Genomic DNA, 16034 nt, shown 5'->3' with positions numbered 1-16034 from the left:
GAACTGTATTTTATTTGTCATTGTGAGGCAGGTTAGTTTAGGGAAAGGGAAGATGAGCCACAGCTGAGACCTGGCAGAAAGTATGACTGAGCCACGTGGCCATGAAGCCCTGCCTGCAAGCCAAGAATAAAGCCAGCGAGACCCAGTCATGAGATCCCATTTGGAATAAGGTCCCATTCAGGATCAAGGAGAAGCCCAGTATACCTTCAAAAGTCCTCACCATTGGCCTCCTGAGAACTGACAAGTGGGGTAACCAACCAGAGCAGCAAATTGCTGGGGCTCCTCCCCCAACACTAGGAAGGGGAGGAGTGAATAATAGCTTAATAAGAGCAACCCCGTAAGTTCAAACGCTCTCTCTGCCTAGAGGAGCCCACATCTTTCCCAACAAACTCTGTTCTTTTCTCCCATCCCTCAATTAACTATTTTTACTGGCTGAACTAAACCGACATGCTCTTACATTCTTTTCTGTAACATAGCCAAGAACTTAGACGAATCCATTATCCCCTAACTTCAATTGCATTCTTAGTACCTTGGACAGTGTGTACTTGTTTATTGAGAAAACAATGAACCTATGAATATGCTTTAATTAGTGGCCATGTCCTAGGGCTAACACTCTTGAAAATGTAATGTCTAAATCCTCACTGGTACAGATTTTTTCCCTTTATGATGAGTTCATATTCATAATCCTTTGGTATTTTTTCCTTTTAATAAATATGCATGTGCTTGCAAGTGTAAGAAAGAAGATAAGGATTAGACTTGTGTGAAATGTCCCAGGAGTTAAAAGCCAGGCTCCCAACCAGACCTACCAATGTTGCTTTCCAAAGCTGTGAAAAATCAAGAATTGCCCATTGTGCTACTATATGGTGTCAGTATACAGTGTAGTGATTATATGGGTTATATCAGTGGGTGAACCTGGGTATAAATTCTGACTCATTGACTTACTAGCTCTGAGTCTCTGTTAATTTGTTGACCTCCCTCTGTGTGTTACAGTGTTTGCATTTGTAAAATGAGGAAAATGCCATCTAACTTCAGGGGGGAGGTATTATTACAATTAACAGGTTGTCCTTAGATGAAATAAGATAATGCATGTAAAGGGCTTAGTACAATTGTTGCTGCATACTAAGTACTCAAGTACCCAAGGCTACATGCTTGGGAAATGTGGGTGCTAAGCAATGGACTTGTCTGATACTTGGCGAGTCTGCGGAACAGCCTATACTTGTGGAATTTCATCCCCTTGTGTTACTTTAAGCAGTATGAAAAGTCTAGAACTGTGTTGATATATCTGGAGGTATATCCTGGCTAACGCCAGCAGCTACAGAGGGACTTTAAGGAATAAGTCCCAAGATAATACCAGCAGAGGGTGAATTAGTTGATTTCATACTTAGGCCATGCTAAATCTTCCAAGGACTTGCCATTGAACTATACCATTCAAAATCAGGGACTAGAAAAATGCACTGATAATGAGCCGTCTATCCCCAAGAGCCCCAGGCTTAACAGAGAAAACATCCAGCCCTCATGATCTCAAAAGTAATGCTCCACCCTTTGAATTTGGAAAGGCAAATGCCATTCTGAGTATTCTCTAAATTATAATCATCTGGTCTTTTAAAAATACTTTTAGGGTGATTACAAGCAGAATATGAAGCACCACTACTTGTAGAATCTTATGAAAAGCCCATAATCACCATAGAGTTCATCTGATCCGCATTGTATGGGTAGATTTGAGGGATCTATTTTGTGTCACCTACCAAAATAATGAGGAGTCACATGCAGAAGGCTAAACTGCCCAATCCTCATTCACTGGTCTGACCACCGACATTTATAAGGGAGGAGAAAGGCAGCATGTGCTACTGGGGAAAGGCAAGTTGTGCTTTCCAAAAACCTTGTTCAATCAGCATTTTTTTCTTGAGTCACATTCAAATGTTTCCATTTAAACAAGAGGTCAAGGAATACCTATACAAATTTTACTAATGGACACTTTATTGGAATACAGACCCACTCAGTGGTAGCTACAGATTAGTTTCCTTTTGACAGTCCCAGCATTTTCATATCATGCTTTCTGACTACAGGGTACACGTTTCTTGGGATCCCACATTTACAATGGTCACCTGTGGTGATTTGAGTGTTGTCCTCCTGAAGAGATAGTAAGGTATCAGGTAAACAAGGCCCCAGGAAATTCTCTTCAAGTGTGAAAAAGCAACAATCAAAATTAAGCCCCGAATATGGAAAAACAATTAGACCATTGTGTGTGCTAATCAGTAATGAGGGAGCTGTGAGGGAGAATCCAGCTTGTTCTCTGCATGTGGCAGACATGAGGACACTTCTATTCTGAAAGAAGAAATCAAATGCAATTTAGTATAAGGACTTTAATTGTTTTCTTTTCAAAAAGCAAGACCTAAACAAACCTGAGATAGTTACAAGGTGATGAGTACCATCACTAGGTTTCTTTCAATTCCCTAGCTGTTCCCCACAGCACATAACCAGGCTTAGCCAATGCCCTCTGCTCTGGCTGCCCTGCCCCCACTGCTCTGATTTTGTCTCATCTTCTCCCCTCACTTTGCCTTCATGACCACCACCAGTGGGAGAAATTATCCTTCCCCCTTTACAGGCAGAAAGAGATCTAGCTCAAAAGCCTTTGGCCTTCCAGAGGTATGTCAATAAAACCTCATGTCAATGATGTCCAGTCCCTTCTGAAGCAGAAGGGGAGATTAAGCAAGAAAAAGAGGGGAAAACTTTGATAGAGTTCAAATTAAAGATCTAAAGGGGGCCCACGCAAGTTCCCTGGGTTCTTTTTGCCTGGCACAGAGAATTGGGACATACACTAAGGACTGATCATGATGACAGAGGTCTGAAGATAGAAGAAGTCTCAAATCAGCCTCCCTGAACAGCAAAGTAGCAGCATTATATTGGCTTGTGCAGGGAAGAGTTCAAAGGTTTGGGTTATAAGATTGGGAGGAGTTGCATCTTGGCATGCTCTATAACACTACATGCTTGAACATACTTGGTCATACACTGCAGGTACAGAAAATGGCATCTAAATCCCACCCGGAGGTGGAGAGTTTACTTCTTTTTTTTTTAAAGATTTATTTATTTCTCTCCCCTTCCCCACTCCCCACCCCCAGTTATCTGTTCTCTGTGTCCATTTACTGCGTGTTCTTCTTTTGTCCACTTTTGTTGTCAGCAGCATGGGAAACTGTGTCTCTTCTTGTTGTATCATCTTGTTGCATCAGCTCTCCACATGTGCAGTGCCATTCCTGGGCAGGCTGAACTTTCGCTAGGCGGCTCTCCTTATGGGGCGCACTCCTTGCACGTGGGGCTCCCCTATGTGGGGGCACCCCTGTGTGGCATGGCACTCCTTGCATGCATCAGCACTGTGCATGGGCCAGCTCCACATGGGTCAAGGAGGCCTGGGGTTTGAACTGTGGACCTCCCATGTGGTAGACAGATGCCCTATCCAGTGGGGCAAGTCTGCTTCCCTGAGTTTACTATTATAGTAAGCTAAAGTTCTGCTAAGTTCATTTTACTACCCTATTCAGATTGCTAAAACCTGGAAAGTTCTATTTTGTGAGTATCTAGATTTTGTGGTTAGCTTCTGATCACAGCTACTAACTATTCTATTTCTGATGGGTCAGTTATTGCTACAAGGTTAAGATTAGCTTAACAGGGCCTAACAGAAGAAGAAAGAAGTTGGTTGGGAGTAGTTCTTACCAGTGTTCCTTACAGATCTTATGTGGGACTTTACAAATAAGGTTGATGTAAGTTTTTGGACCCATACAAGATATTGCTACTAAAATGCATATCCCCTCCTATGAATTACGCTTTTCTACTTAAAGAGGTCAGACTTCCTCTTTTCTAGAACACATCAGTGAACATATGAGGTGACAGTAGGTTCCAAGTACACAGTGTTCCAATTTTTCCATTAAAAAACAATTGTCGGGGTTCTAAAATTGAACCTCGAAAATACTAACTGGAAGGGGAAGTTCCTGGCACTCCAAGCCCATAACCACTTACTAATTATTTGTGCAAGCAAGTGGTAAATTTCTCCTCTAATCACAAGGCTAGAGAATAGTACTTCATGGCTGGGTTAATTAGCAGCTGTGCAAGTCTGAGAGTACCAGGTGCCATCACACCATTGATTGGTCTTTTCTAAAGGCATGAATGTTAACATAGAGTTAATGTTCTAGTCAAAGAATAGGGGAACCTAGGGGAAAATACATTCCTGTTCTTTATCATTTGCTAAAATCAAACAAACAAAAAACTTCTGTGATTGTGATTTGAGAAAGAGAGCCATTTCCCTGATTACAAAGGCCATGTACAGGTCAGAGGTCAACATAGATACCTTGTTTAAAATAGCAAATGCTAGGAGGAGTGAGTGTGTAAAGAATTTGAAAAAGTTTTGAAGACAGTTGGAAAGCTGCATCAGTCAGGCTAATCATTGTTCGGACTTTTTTTAAAGATGATATAAGAATTGCATGCTTGAAAATGACTCCATTTCTTTACTTTTATGATCTTTTGCTTTCCATCATTTCCCTGTTAAAACTCCTTTTGAAAATTTCCAACCTTGTCTAGGCTAATCTAAAGGGATTTTTCTATTCATTGTTTACAGGGAAGGGATCAGTTATGTCCCTCAAGGGCTGAGCCAGTGGGTACTAATGGCTATTTCACTTAGGAGGAATAAGGCTTGTGAGGTAGGACAGTCAAGAGTAGAAAGTTTAGGAGAAAAGGCACAGGTCATGGAGAAGTCCTGGCTGGCTCACCAAAATATGTTGCTGGATTTTCTCTAGGTTCTTGTCTATGTTACAAAAAATAATTTAAGAACATTCCAGTTTAGCTAGGCCAGTAGTTTGTTAAGAAAATGTGAGAAGAGAAAGAAAATAACAGATTATGGGTCCCAAGTATACTTGTGAGCTAGTCCAGGCAGAGAGAGAAAAATGGGGGAAAAAAAGGGTCAATTTACCTTCTGTGCTTGCTTTTTAAACCATTAATTACCCCTCCCCTTGTTAATGTTTGGGGAAGGATTCCCAGCTATTTTCAATTTCAATTGGTTACCCCCACCCATCAACTCCCCTAGGGAGCCCAATGATAAGGCCCCTTGGGAATATCCTAGGTTTTTCCTTGATTCTGGACAAAATCCCATTCTAAATGGGGGTACTTGCTGGATTCTCCCAGCAGCCTCAGGAGATTTCCATGGCAATGTGTTTCATGTCCATGTTTTCTGCCAGGTCTGAGATTCATCTTCTCATTCCCTGAACTAGCCTTCTTCAGCTTGCCCTTTAGCTATTGCCTTATACATGATACCTATTTTAGCACAATTGCTCTTAGCTAACTGGAGTTGATCAGGTAATTAATTCACTAAGGCTGTCATGTCTGGTGATATTTATATATTCATGTGTCTTATTTTCTACCCCAATTCAACTTTAACCAAGCCACAGACTTGCTTCTCCAACCATGTGTTATGTGCACTGCTTCCTCTTTTTGGAATGTCCACAGCCTCATGGCTATTTGCCCAATTTCTAACTTTCCCTTAGGAGAGAGGCTCTCGAAGTCCTTTGCCTAGACCTGCAGTTTCAGCATCATCTGGGGCCTTGTTAGAAATACAAATTCTGGGGCCTTGCTCCAGATCTACTGAAACAGAAACCCTGGGGAGGGGTCCAGACCATCTACTTTAGCAATCCTTCCTGGTGATTCCGATTCACTGGCTTAGGGTATGGTTTCCAGTTTCTCTTGTCCCTGAAGCAGGGGTTCTTAACCTTTTTTGTTCCACAGACTCCTTTGCCAGTCAGGTGAAAACCACAGACCCTTTATTATTAATAAGTCCACACAATACTGTGTATTATTTAATAAATATATCAAACCCACACCAACATGTCCCCACAAGAATAATGTTTTTTTGAATTTCAATTCAAGCTCATGGACCCCTTATTAAGAATCCCTGCCCTGAAGCATTTCCTGATCCTCCAGCTGCAAGAAATTGCTTTTTAGTTTGATTTTCCAATGCTCTTTACCTGTACTCCACTTGAGGCAGTTACCACTCTGTATTCTGCTTTCCCCTTTTGAAGTTTAGGCTATTGTGCCAAATTGGCCAAGTAATTGTGCCCAGTTGTTTGGTCAAGCAAGCACTGGGCTAACTGTAATACAAGGGCATTTATGGACTTTAGTCACTATTGACTTTACTGCAGTGGTAAATCATAAATAGCTGGTTATAATGATATCAATCATGGAGATTGCCATCAGCAACGAGTGACACTTAACCCAATCAGTTGAATCCCTTAAAAGGGGAAGTGATTCCAGCATTGAGAGAGAATTTCCCAGCTTGTCTTGGACAGCCAACATTTCCCAGAATTCGTCAAGAACCTTCATTGGACTTTTACTGCAGATCCTGGTTGCAGCCTGCCTGTGGAACCTGGACTTGTGCAACCCCATGGCTGCATGAGAGACTGTTTTAGAACTGCATACAATTGACAGATACCTCTTGTTGATCCTGCTTCCCTGGAGAACCCTGACTAAAACAGCTTGGTTTCGGGAGTGGTCCTGGAGGAACAGAGTCTTAAACATGGGATGTCTGGGGTGGTTCTGGGAGTTTTGCAATTGCCTCTCTACTCTAATTGGACACCATTTCCAATAATGAAGAGGCTGATAACAGTCCATGGTGCAAGTTGGTAATTGAGATACACAAAATAGCATCATTGGATTCCCCTACTTCCATGCTTATAAGAAGCAAGGAACCGGGTGAGAGTGTTTTCAACAGCTTAACAGAGTTTTGTGGAATCAAATGATATAATGATGTTGGATGGCTCCTCCTAGATACTCTGGATACTGTTACAAAAGAAAGAGATGAGTTAAATTTTCAAATTTGAAAGTTTAACACCAAATGGATGGAGCAAAAGTTTCCATGTGTGCTCTGAAAGAAAATCTTGTCTCTTGTAGCCACAGACTCGAAATATCTGAGAACCAAACTCAGACTCTCATTCTATGAGTAGCAGAGCTACAAAGGAAACTAAAATCTCAACCCCGCAGGGTTTCTGCAGTTAAAGTGAAGGCATTGATGGGAAAAGAGTGAAATCCAGAGAACTGGGATGGAGACATATGGGATGATGATGATATTGATGGAGACATTGGTACCCTGAATTCTGCTGAGACTTTACCAGATAAGCCTGCCATGGCCTGCCCTGTCCAGACCATGCCTTGTCAACCTTATATCATCCAGTCTCTAGCCTGCCCCAGGGAGTCTGAAACAACTTCCAGCCCTGAGGTGGGTACCAGCAAAACTGAAACCTGCTCTGCCCAGCCTCTGGCCTGCTCCAGGGAGTCTGGACCTTCTCCTAGTCCTGAGACATTTACCAACCAAACTCCAGCATGCCGAGCCTTCAGTCTGCCCTGAGGGATCTGTATAAACAGAAGAGTTCTGGGTCCAGTGAACCAAACCCTGACTCAAATTGCAGACACAGAGAATCATGGCCCCTTAATCAATTCCCAGACTTGAGACAGTTTACAGACCCAGAGCCCCTTGAATGAGGAGGAGGCCAGGTCTCCTTGGGGAAGGATCTTGTTAAACTGCTCAAAATTATACTCTTGATCTTCCTTCCACCTTTCCCCAAGGAGATCTATGGCCTTTTGTCAGAGTAACTGCATTGGGGAAAAGGAAATGATTAGACATTTCAGGGATTATTAGACACTGGCTCAGAAGTGACATTAATTCCAGGAGACCCAAAACATCACTGTGGTCCACCAGTCAGAATAGGGACTTATGGAGGTCAGGTGATTAATGGAGTTTTATCTCAGGTCCATCTCACAGTTGGTCCAGTGGGTCCCTGGACCCATTCTGTGGTTATTTCCCTAGTACCAGATGCATAATTGGAATAAACATACTCAGTAACTGGCAGAATCCCCACATTGCATCCCTGACTTGTGGAGTGAGGGCTATTATGGTTGGAAAGGCCAAGTGGAAGCCACTAGAACTGCCCCTGCCTAGCAAAATAGTAAACCAAAAGCAGTACTGGATTCCTGGAGGGACTGCAGAAATTAGTGCGATCATCAAGGATTTGAAGGATGCAAGGGTGGTAATTCCCACCACATCCCCATTCAACTCTCCTATTTGGCCTGTATAGAAAACAGATGGAACTTGGAGGGTGACAATAGATTACTATAAACTTAACCAGGTGGTGACTCCAATTGTGGCTACTGTTCAAGATATGGACATTATTCATTACTTGATATTTACTGAGATATGGACATTTGCTTCATATTTACCGAGATATGGACATTTGCTCATTACTTGAGCAAATCAGCACGTCCCCTGGTACCTGGTATGCAGCTGTTGAATTGGCAAATGCTTTTTTCTCAATTGATATTAGTAAGGTTTGTTTTCAACTGGCAAGGCCAGCAGTATACTTTCACTATCCTGCCTCGGGGTTATATCAACTCTCCAGCCCTATGTCATAATATTGTCTGCAGGGATCTTGATTGCCTCTCCCTCCCATAAGACATCACACTGGTCCATTATATTGATGATATCATGTTGATAGGACCTGGTGAGCAAGAAGTAGAAAAGATTCCAGACTTATTAGGAAGGCATTTGCGTGAGAGAGGATGGGAGATAAATCCAACTAAAATACAAGGTCCTTTCACCTCAGTGAAATTTCTAGATGCCCAGTGGTGTGGGGCATGTCAAGATATTCCTTCTAAAGTGAAGGATAAGCTGTTGTATCTGGCTCCTTCTGTGACCAAAAAAGAGGCATAATGCTTTGTTGCTCTCTTTGAATTTTGGAGACAACACATTCCTCACTTGAGTGTATTACTCCAGTCCATTTACCGAATGACCAGAAAAGGTGCTAGTTTTGACCAGAACAAGAAGAGGCTCTGCATCAGGCCCAGGCTGCTGTGCAAGATGCACTACCATTTGGGCCATATGAGCCAGCAGATCCAATGGTGCTGGAAGTTTCAGTGGCAAATAGAGATGCTGTCTGGAGCCTTTCGCAGGCCACTATATGTGTTGGAGAACCACAACACAGACCCTTACGACTTTGGAGCAAAGCACTGCCATCCTCTATGAATAACTACTTCCCTTTTGAGAAGCAGCTTTTGGCCTGCTACTAGGCCTTAATAGAGACTGAACTTTTAACCATGGGCTGTCAAGTTACCATGAGACCTGAGTTGCCTATCATGAGTTAGGTATTTTTGAACCCACCAAACCATAAAGTTGGGTATGCACAGCAGCACTCCATAATTAAGTGGAAGTGGTATATACAAGATAGGGCTCAAGTGGGTCCTGAAGGCATGAGTAAGTTACATGAGGAAGTAGCCCAAATGTCCATGGTCACCACCCCTGCCATGTTACCTTCTCTTTCCCAGCCCACAGTTTTGGCCTCCTGGGGAGACCCTTACAATCAGTTGACTGAGGAATAGAAAACTTGGGCCTGGTTTACAGATGGTTCTGCATGATATGCATGTACCACCTGCAAGTGGACAGCTATAGCACTGCAGCCCCTTTCTGGAACATCCCTGAAGGACAGTGGTGAGGGCAAATCATCCCAGTGGCCAGAACTTTGAGCACTGCACCTGGTTGTTCATTTTGCTTGGAAGAAGAAATGGTCAGAGGTGCATTTGTACACTGATTCATGGGCTGTTGCCAATGGTTTAGCTGAATGGTTAGGAATTTGGAAGGAACATGATTGGAAAATTGGTGATGAAGAGGTCTGGGGAGGAGGTATGTGGATTGACCTTTTTGAGTGGGCAAAAAAACATGAAAATTTTTGTGTCTCACATGAATGCTCACCAGAGTGTAACTTTAGCAGAGGAAGATTTTAATAATCAAGTGGATAAGATGACCCGCTCTGTGGCTAATGCTCAGCCTCTTTCCTCAGCCACTCCTGTCATTGTCCAGTGGGCTCATTAATAAAGTGGCCATGGAGATATGGATGGAGGTTATGCATGGGCTCAGCACATGGACTTCGCCTTACCAAGGCTCACTTGGCTACAGCCACTGCTGAGTGCCCAATCTGCCAGCAGCAGAAACCTACACTCAGCCCCCAATATGGCACCATTCCTTGAGGTGACCAGCCTGCTACCTGGTGGCAGGTTGACTACATTGGACCACTTCCACCATGGAAGGGGCAGCAATTTGTTTTAACTGGAATAGACACATGCTCTGGATATGGGTTTGCATCTCCTACATGCAATGCTTCTTCCAAAACTACAATCTGTGGACTTACCAAATGTCTTATATGCCACCATGACATTCCACACAGCATTGCTTCCAATCAAGGAACTCATTTCACAGCAAATGATGTGCAGGAATGAACACATGCCCATGGAATTCACTAGTCTTACCATGTTCTCCATCACCCTGAAGCAGCTGGATTGACAGAATGGTGGAATGGCCTTTTGAAGACTCAAAGTGCCAACTAGGTGACAATACCTTGCAAGCCTGGGGCAATATTCTCAAGGAGTCTGTGCATGCTTTAAATCAGCATCCACTCTATGGTACTGTTTCTCCCATAACCAAGATCCATGGGCCCAGGAATCAAGGGGTGGAAATTGGAGTAGCACCACTCACTATTACCCCTAGTGACCCACTAGGAAAATTTTTGCTTCCTGTCCCTGCAATCTCAAACTCTGCTGGTCTACAGGTTTTAGTCCCAAAAGGAGGAATGCTGTCACTAGGGAACACAACAATGATTCCATTGAACTGGAAGTTAAATCTGCCACCTGGCCACTTTGGGCTCCTCTTCCTCTGAACCAACAGTCAAAGAAGGGGATTATTGTACTAGCTGGCATGATTGATTCTGACTATCAAGGGGAAATAGGAGGACTGCATCTACATAGTGGGGGTAAAGAAGAGTTTGCCTGGAATACAGGAGATCCTCTAGGGCATCTCCTAGTACTGCCATGTCCTGTGATTAAAGTCAAAGGAAAATTGCAACAACCCAATCCAAGCAGGACTAATAATGGCCCATAATCTTCAGGAATTAAAATTTGGGTCTCCCCACCAGGCAAAGAACCATGGTCAGCTCAAGTGCTTGCTGAGGGTAATGGAAACATGGAATGGGTAGTGGAAGAAGGTAGTGATAAATATGAACTTCAACCATGTGACCAGTTACAGAAATGAGGACTGTAATGATCATTGAATCTTTCTTCCTTGTTTCACTATGATGATGATTGTATTTGTACACAAAATGAATTTCTTTGTCTTCTTCCCCAAACTTTCCCCTTATCATATAACAAGTTGTATCCATTTCACCATTTCACATCATAATATGTGATGATGTCAAGTTTGAGAGTGAATATTACCCCAAAACTTGCACCCTATTTTGTATGGAATTAATGTGTTTCCAGTTGTATGCAGGAAAGTTGAACATTGTTAGGTGGAAATACATATATATGCATATCTGTTATTGTTTTTATTTAGAGACTAAGTATGGTTTCAGGTAATGTGTATAGTTGCTGAGTTGACAAGGGGAGGACTGTGATGGTTAGGCTATTTTGTCAACTCGGCCACGTAATTGTGCCCAGTTGTTGGGTCAAGCAAGCACTGGGCTAACTCTAATACAAGGGCATTTATGGACTTTAGTCACCATTGACTTTATTGCAGTGGTAAATCATAGATAGCTGGTTATAATTACATCAATCTGGGAGATTGCTATCAGCAATGAGTGATACTTAACCCAGTCAGTTGAATGCCTTAAAAGGGGAAGTGATTCCAGCATTGAGAGAGCGTTTCCCAGCTTGTCTTGAACAGCCAACATCTTCTAGAACTCATCAAGGACCTTCATTGGACTTTCATTGCAGCCCTTGGTTGCAGCCTGCCTGCAAATCCTGGACTTGTGCATCCCCACGGCTGCATGGGAGACTCTTATAGAACCACATACTATTGACAGATATCTCTTGTTGATTCTGTTTCCCTAGAGAACCCTGACTAATACACCTCTCCTTGATTGGAAGGTCCTTGAATGAAGGGTTATGTCATATTCATCTTTGTATTTTCCTTATTACATACCTCATGTGTGCAGAGAGTATTAGATGAGTGAACTCTTGATTATTTAAATGGACAGCATCCTTTCTTTAGAGAGTGGCTGATTTTGGAGGGTCTACTTCATATTTGCCACTAACTTGTGTTTTTGTGCTTATCTCTGCTCCAAAGTGAAACTTCTTGTGATCTGAGGGTTAAGACCAGTCTCTTTAGTGTGGTCCCCCAAACCTTCCCCAATGATGGCCACTGCTCACATGTCAACATCTCCTCTTTCCTCCCTGTGACTGGCCAAATAGAATTGCTTTGCAGTTTCTCAAACCTTCCCTGACCTCTCCAACCCCTGCTGTGGCCTGTGCTCTTTTATCTTCTGGAACAACCTTTCCTGCTTTGTCTGCTTGTTTGCTCCTGCTGGGCTTATTTTTATTTTTAAAAAGAACTTGGCTCAGGCATCACTCCTCTGTAAATCATTCTCTGGCCACTGCCCACCATTCTGGTTTGGGGGCACTGCCCATTTAACACATGTGCTTACCTATCTCACAGCCCTTCTCGGTGCTGCCTAATTATTAGATCTTGGATAAGTTCCTTATGGTCACAGGTTTTATGAGTGTAGGTTCTGGCCCTTCTGAGGCAGGTTAGTAGAGGAAACAAAGGAAGGTACCTGGTTAGAACAAGTCTGGAACCATCATAGCTGAGACCAGCCAAGAACATGGCCACTAGACCCTGTCCAGAAACCCCCTGATGGGAGGCAGTTGCTGGAAAACAGCCGAAAAGGTTGCCAGGACCCTGGTCATGAGGACCTATTTGAAACTCCCAGGCTCAAAAGAAGTTCCGGATTGCTCCAAACAGCAAGGCCTCCCTACTGGTTCCTTGGAGGCTAATAGGTGAAGGGAGAAAAGCAACCAATTAGGACAGCAAATAGCTGAGATCCTTCTTGTATTAGCCGAAAGGGGTGAGATGCAAAGTACCAAAGTGCCAAATAAATACTCTTTGGCTTTTATAATGAGTATTTATTTGGGATAAAAGCTTATATTTACAAGACGCTAAAGAGTCTAACTCAAGGATGCTTTCTCACTAGTCAGTTGACAGGTTTTGAAGCAAGATGGTTGCTGATCTCTGTGAGGGTTCAGCCTTCCTCTCCCTCAGCTCCAGGCTGGCATAGGGTTTGTTTCTTTCTGGGCTTTCTCAGCATTGCAAACTGTCAGGTGAATGGCTCCTCTGTCTTCCTGGGGCCGTAGGATCAAAATTCTCTGCCCTGCTGTGTCTATGGAGCGCTTTCTTGTCCTCTGTTGTTAGTGTCCGTTTCTATCAGCCCACCAAGGGGGTGGAACTCAACCCTAAGTCATGCCCTACTGATATGGTCAAATCAAAGTCCCTAAATTATTTTATTAAGTAGACTTAAAACCTATGGATTTAATACAAACAAAGGGTATCACACCCAGAGGAATAGACCAGTTTACAAATATAATCCTTCTCTTTTTTGGGGTTCATAAATAATCTCAAACTACCAGACCTCCTTAACATGGGAAAGGGGGAGGAGGAAAGGCCTTGAAAAGGCCTACCCCATAGCCCCACACTGCATGTCTCACCTGTAGCATGCCTGCACCCATGTCTCAGGTGTGTACTATCTTTTCTTGTTTCTCAATAAACTTTTGTACTGGCCTCATTAAACTTGCACATCTCTGAATTCCTTCAGAACCTAGAGCATTCCTCTAACACTATGGTAAGCAGGGCCTCCTTTATCTTCTTTACAATCTTTCCCAGAAGAGGGACTAGTGAAATGATGGTTGCCAAAGCAACCTGTACTTGCAAAATCATACAGTGAAGAAGAGTAGCTGCTAACGGCATTTCTTTTCCCCTAAGCAAGTATCAGTGGAAGTGAGGCAGGTTAGCTAGGGAAATGAGAAGACAAGCCACAACTTGGCCGACAGAAAACAAGTCCGACCGACAACATGACTGACAGTCAACGTGGCTGCAAGATTTTGCTGAGACCTTGAGTTTAACCTTTAGGTCCTATTTTCTCTTTCCGGGACCTTCCGTTTGCCCCAGATATTCCAAACAGTTCTCACCATTGGCCCCACCATTGGTGGGGTAACCAATACCATCCATGGCCCCTTAGCATTAGCGAGGGAGAGGAATAATTAACTCTTTAAAAGGTAACCACACAAGGTAGAGCCTGATCTCTCTGTCTAGAGGAGCCCGCACTAGATCTCAGTGCATATTTCTGTTCTTTTCTCCCATTTCTCAGCAAGCTCTGTTCCTTCCCCCCATTTCTCAATAAATTCTTTTTATTGGCCTAACTAAACTGGCATGTTCTTAAATTCTTTTGGCAACATAGCCAAGAACCTAGAGAAATCCAATACTTCCCTGTCTTCAGAAGCACAACATTTTTGTGTTAGGATCTTTTAATCCATACTGAACATAAAAAGCCAAAATAATATAGTGCAGTCAATGCTTTGGGAAGAAATCATGTGCCTTCCATTATTTGTGTAAATAGCCACCAGCAATCACTGAGCCCTTGCTCTGGGTCAGATATTTTCCTAGATGCTGGGGATTGAACATGACTCTCTCCTGCCCTAATTTTCTTGTTCTTTCTCTCTCTCTCCTGCTGTCCCAATCTCTTCATCTGACATCCTCTGCCACTTGGGGATATAGCAGTAAATAAGACAGACTTGTTCTCATGGTGTTTCCAGAATAAGATATTATCTGAGGAAAAATTAATCACACATTGTGATGGTTAACTTTGTGCGTCAACTTGGCTAGAGAATAGTATCCAGTTATTCAATTACACCCTAATCTAGTGTTGCTGTTAAGGTGTTTTGTGGATGTGGTTACTATCTATAATAAATAGAATTTTAAGTAAATTTAAAGAACGTAAGGGCACAATTAAGGTTTCAGAGGAGAAGAAGAAATTCTGCCTGTGGACTGAAATACCAGCTCCTGCCAGAGAGTTTCTAGAGATTTTGGACCTGCTCGCCTTCATTAGCATAAGCTAATTCCTTAAAATAAATGTCTTTAGATGTGTGTGTGTGTGTTTAAATATCCCATTGGTTCTGTTTCTCTGGTAGAACCCTGAGTGATACACGTATTTATTCCATGCCTAGTATAATATCTGGCACTTAATACAAGGTCAATGGAGATTTGCTAGTGAATGAATTAAAATAGAAAAAATGAATAAACTCATTTCAAACATTTCTAAACATTTTTACTTACGAACAACAAGCAACTCATGTTTTTATCAGCACATACGATTAGGAGTATTTTGGGAGTTGCCATTTCTGACTGGGTGCTGGGTATTAATGAGAAAATCCCCAATATTCTCATCCAATCATTTCTCTTCATCTTTCTTTTTTTCCAAGTGTGGCGGATAAGTGATAGGTTAGATTCAGAGCAAAAGAAACTATTCAAGGTGTTTTTTTTCCCTTAAACACCAAAACCCTAGTTCTAGATTTAATCACCTGAATTACTTGATTTGGAGAACAGGTGAAGTAGATTTCTTCCAAACTCAGCAGGATCCTGTCCACAGCCAGCTGTGAGTCTGGTGTAGGCAATGACAGGAGCCTCAGTTTCCAAAGACCAAGCTGAACTTGCCGGGTGAGTGTCTTCCCCGGAAGCCAACAGTGGCTCTGATCTGATTTCCTCTGATAGAGAGCATTTAACTCCTACCTCCCTTATCTACTCTGCCCGTGATAACTGCAAAGTTAGACTATTAAAATTCTCTAGAACTGGTGGAAATGGTTGCAAGGACAAATTTAGGTAACAGCTGGAGAAAGATTGCTAGTGGATTGGAGATCCAAATTGGCCAAGGCATCAGGTAATGAATGACTACAATCCATGTACGAGACTGGGTCATACTTATTACAGTTCCTCATACTGATACTGGTGAGGGCACCACTTGGCAGGGATTTATCACAGAGTATATTAAAAATGTCATTAGTGAAAAATTAATATTACAAAACATTTTAGAAGGACTGAAGTAATCATTTCACTTTAATAACAGAAGACGGTTCTCATAAATACCCTTTATTTTTTCCTCAAGCAGAAAATGAGGAACATGCCAGGATTATCAGAT

Source organism: Dasypus novemcinctus, chromosome 13 (genome assembly GCF_030445035.2).
Source record: "Dasypus novemcinctus isolate mDasNov1 chromosome 13, mDasNov1.1.hap2, whole genome shotgun sequence".
Taxonomy (NCBI): Eukaryota; Metazoa; Chordata; class Mammalia; order Cingulata; family Dasypodidae; genus Dasypus; species Dasypus novemcinctus.
This window is presented reverse-complemented; position numbering follows the sequence as displayed.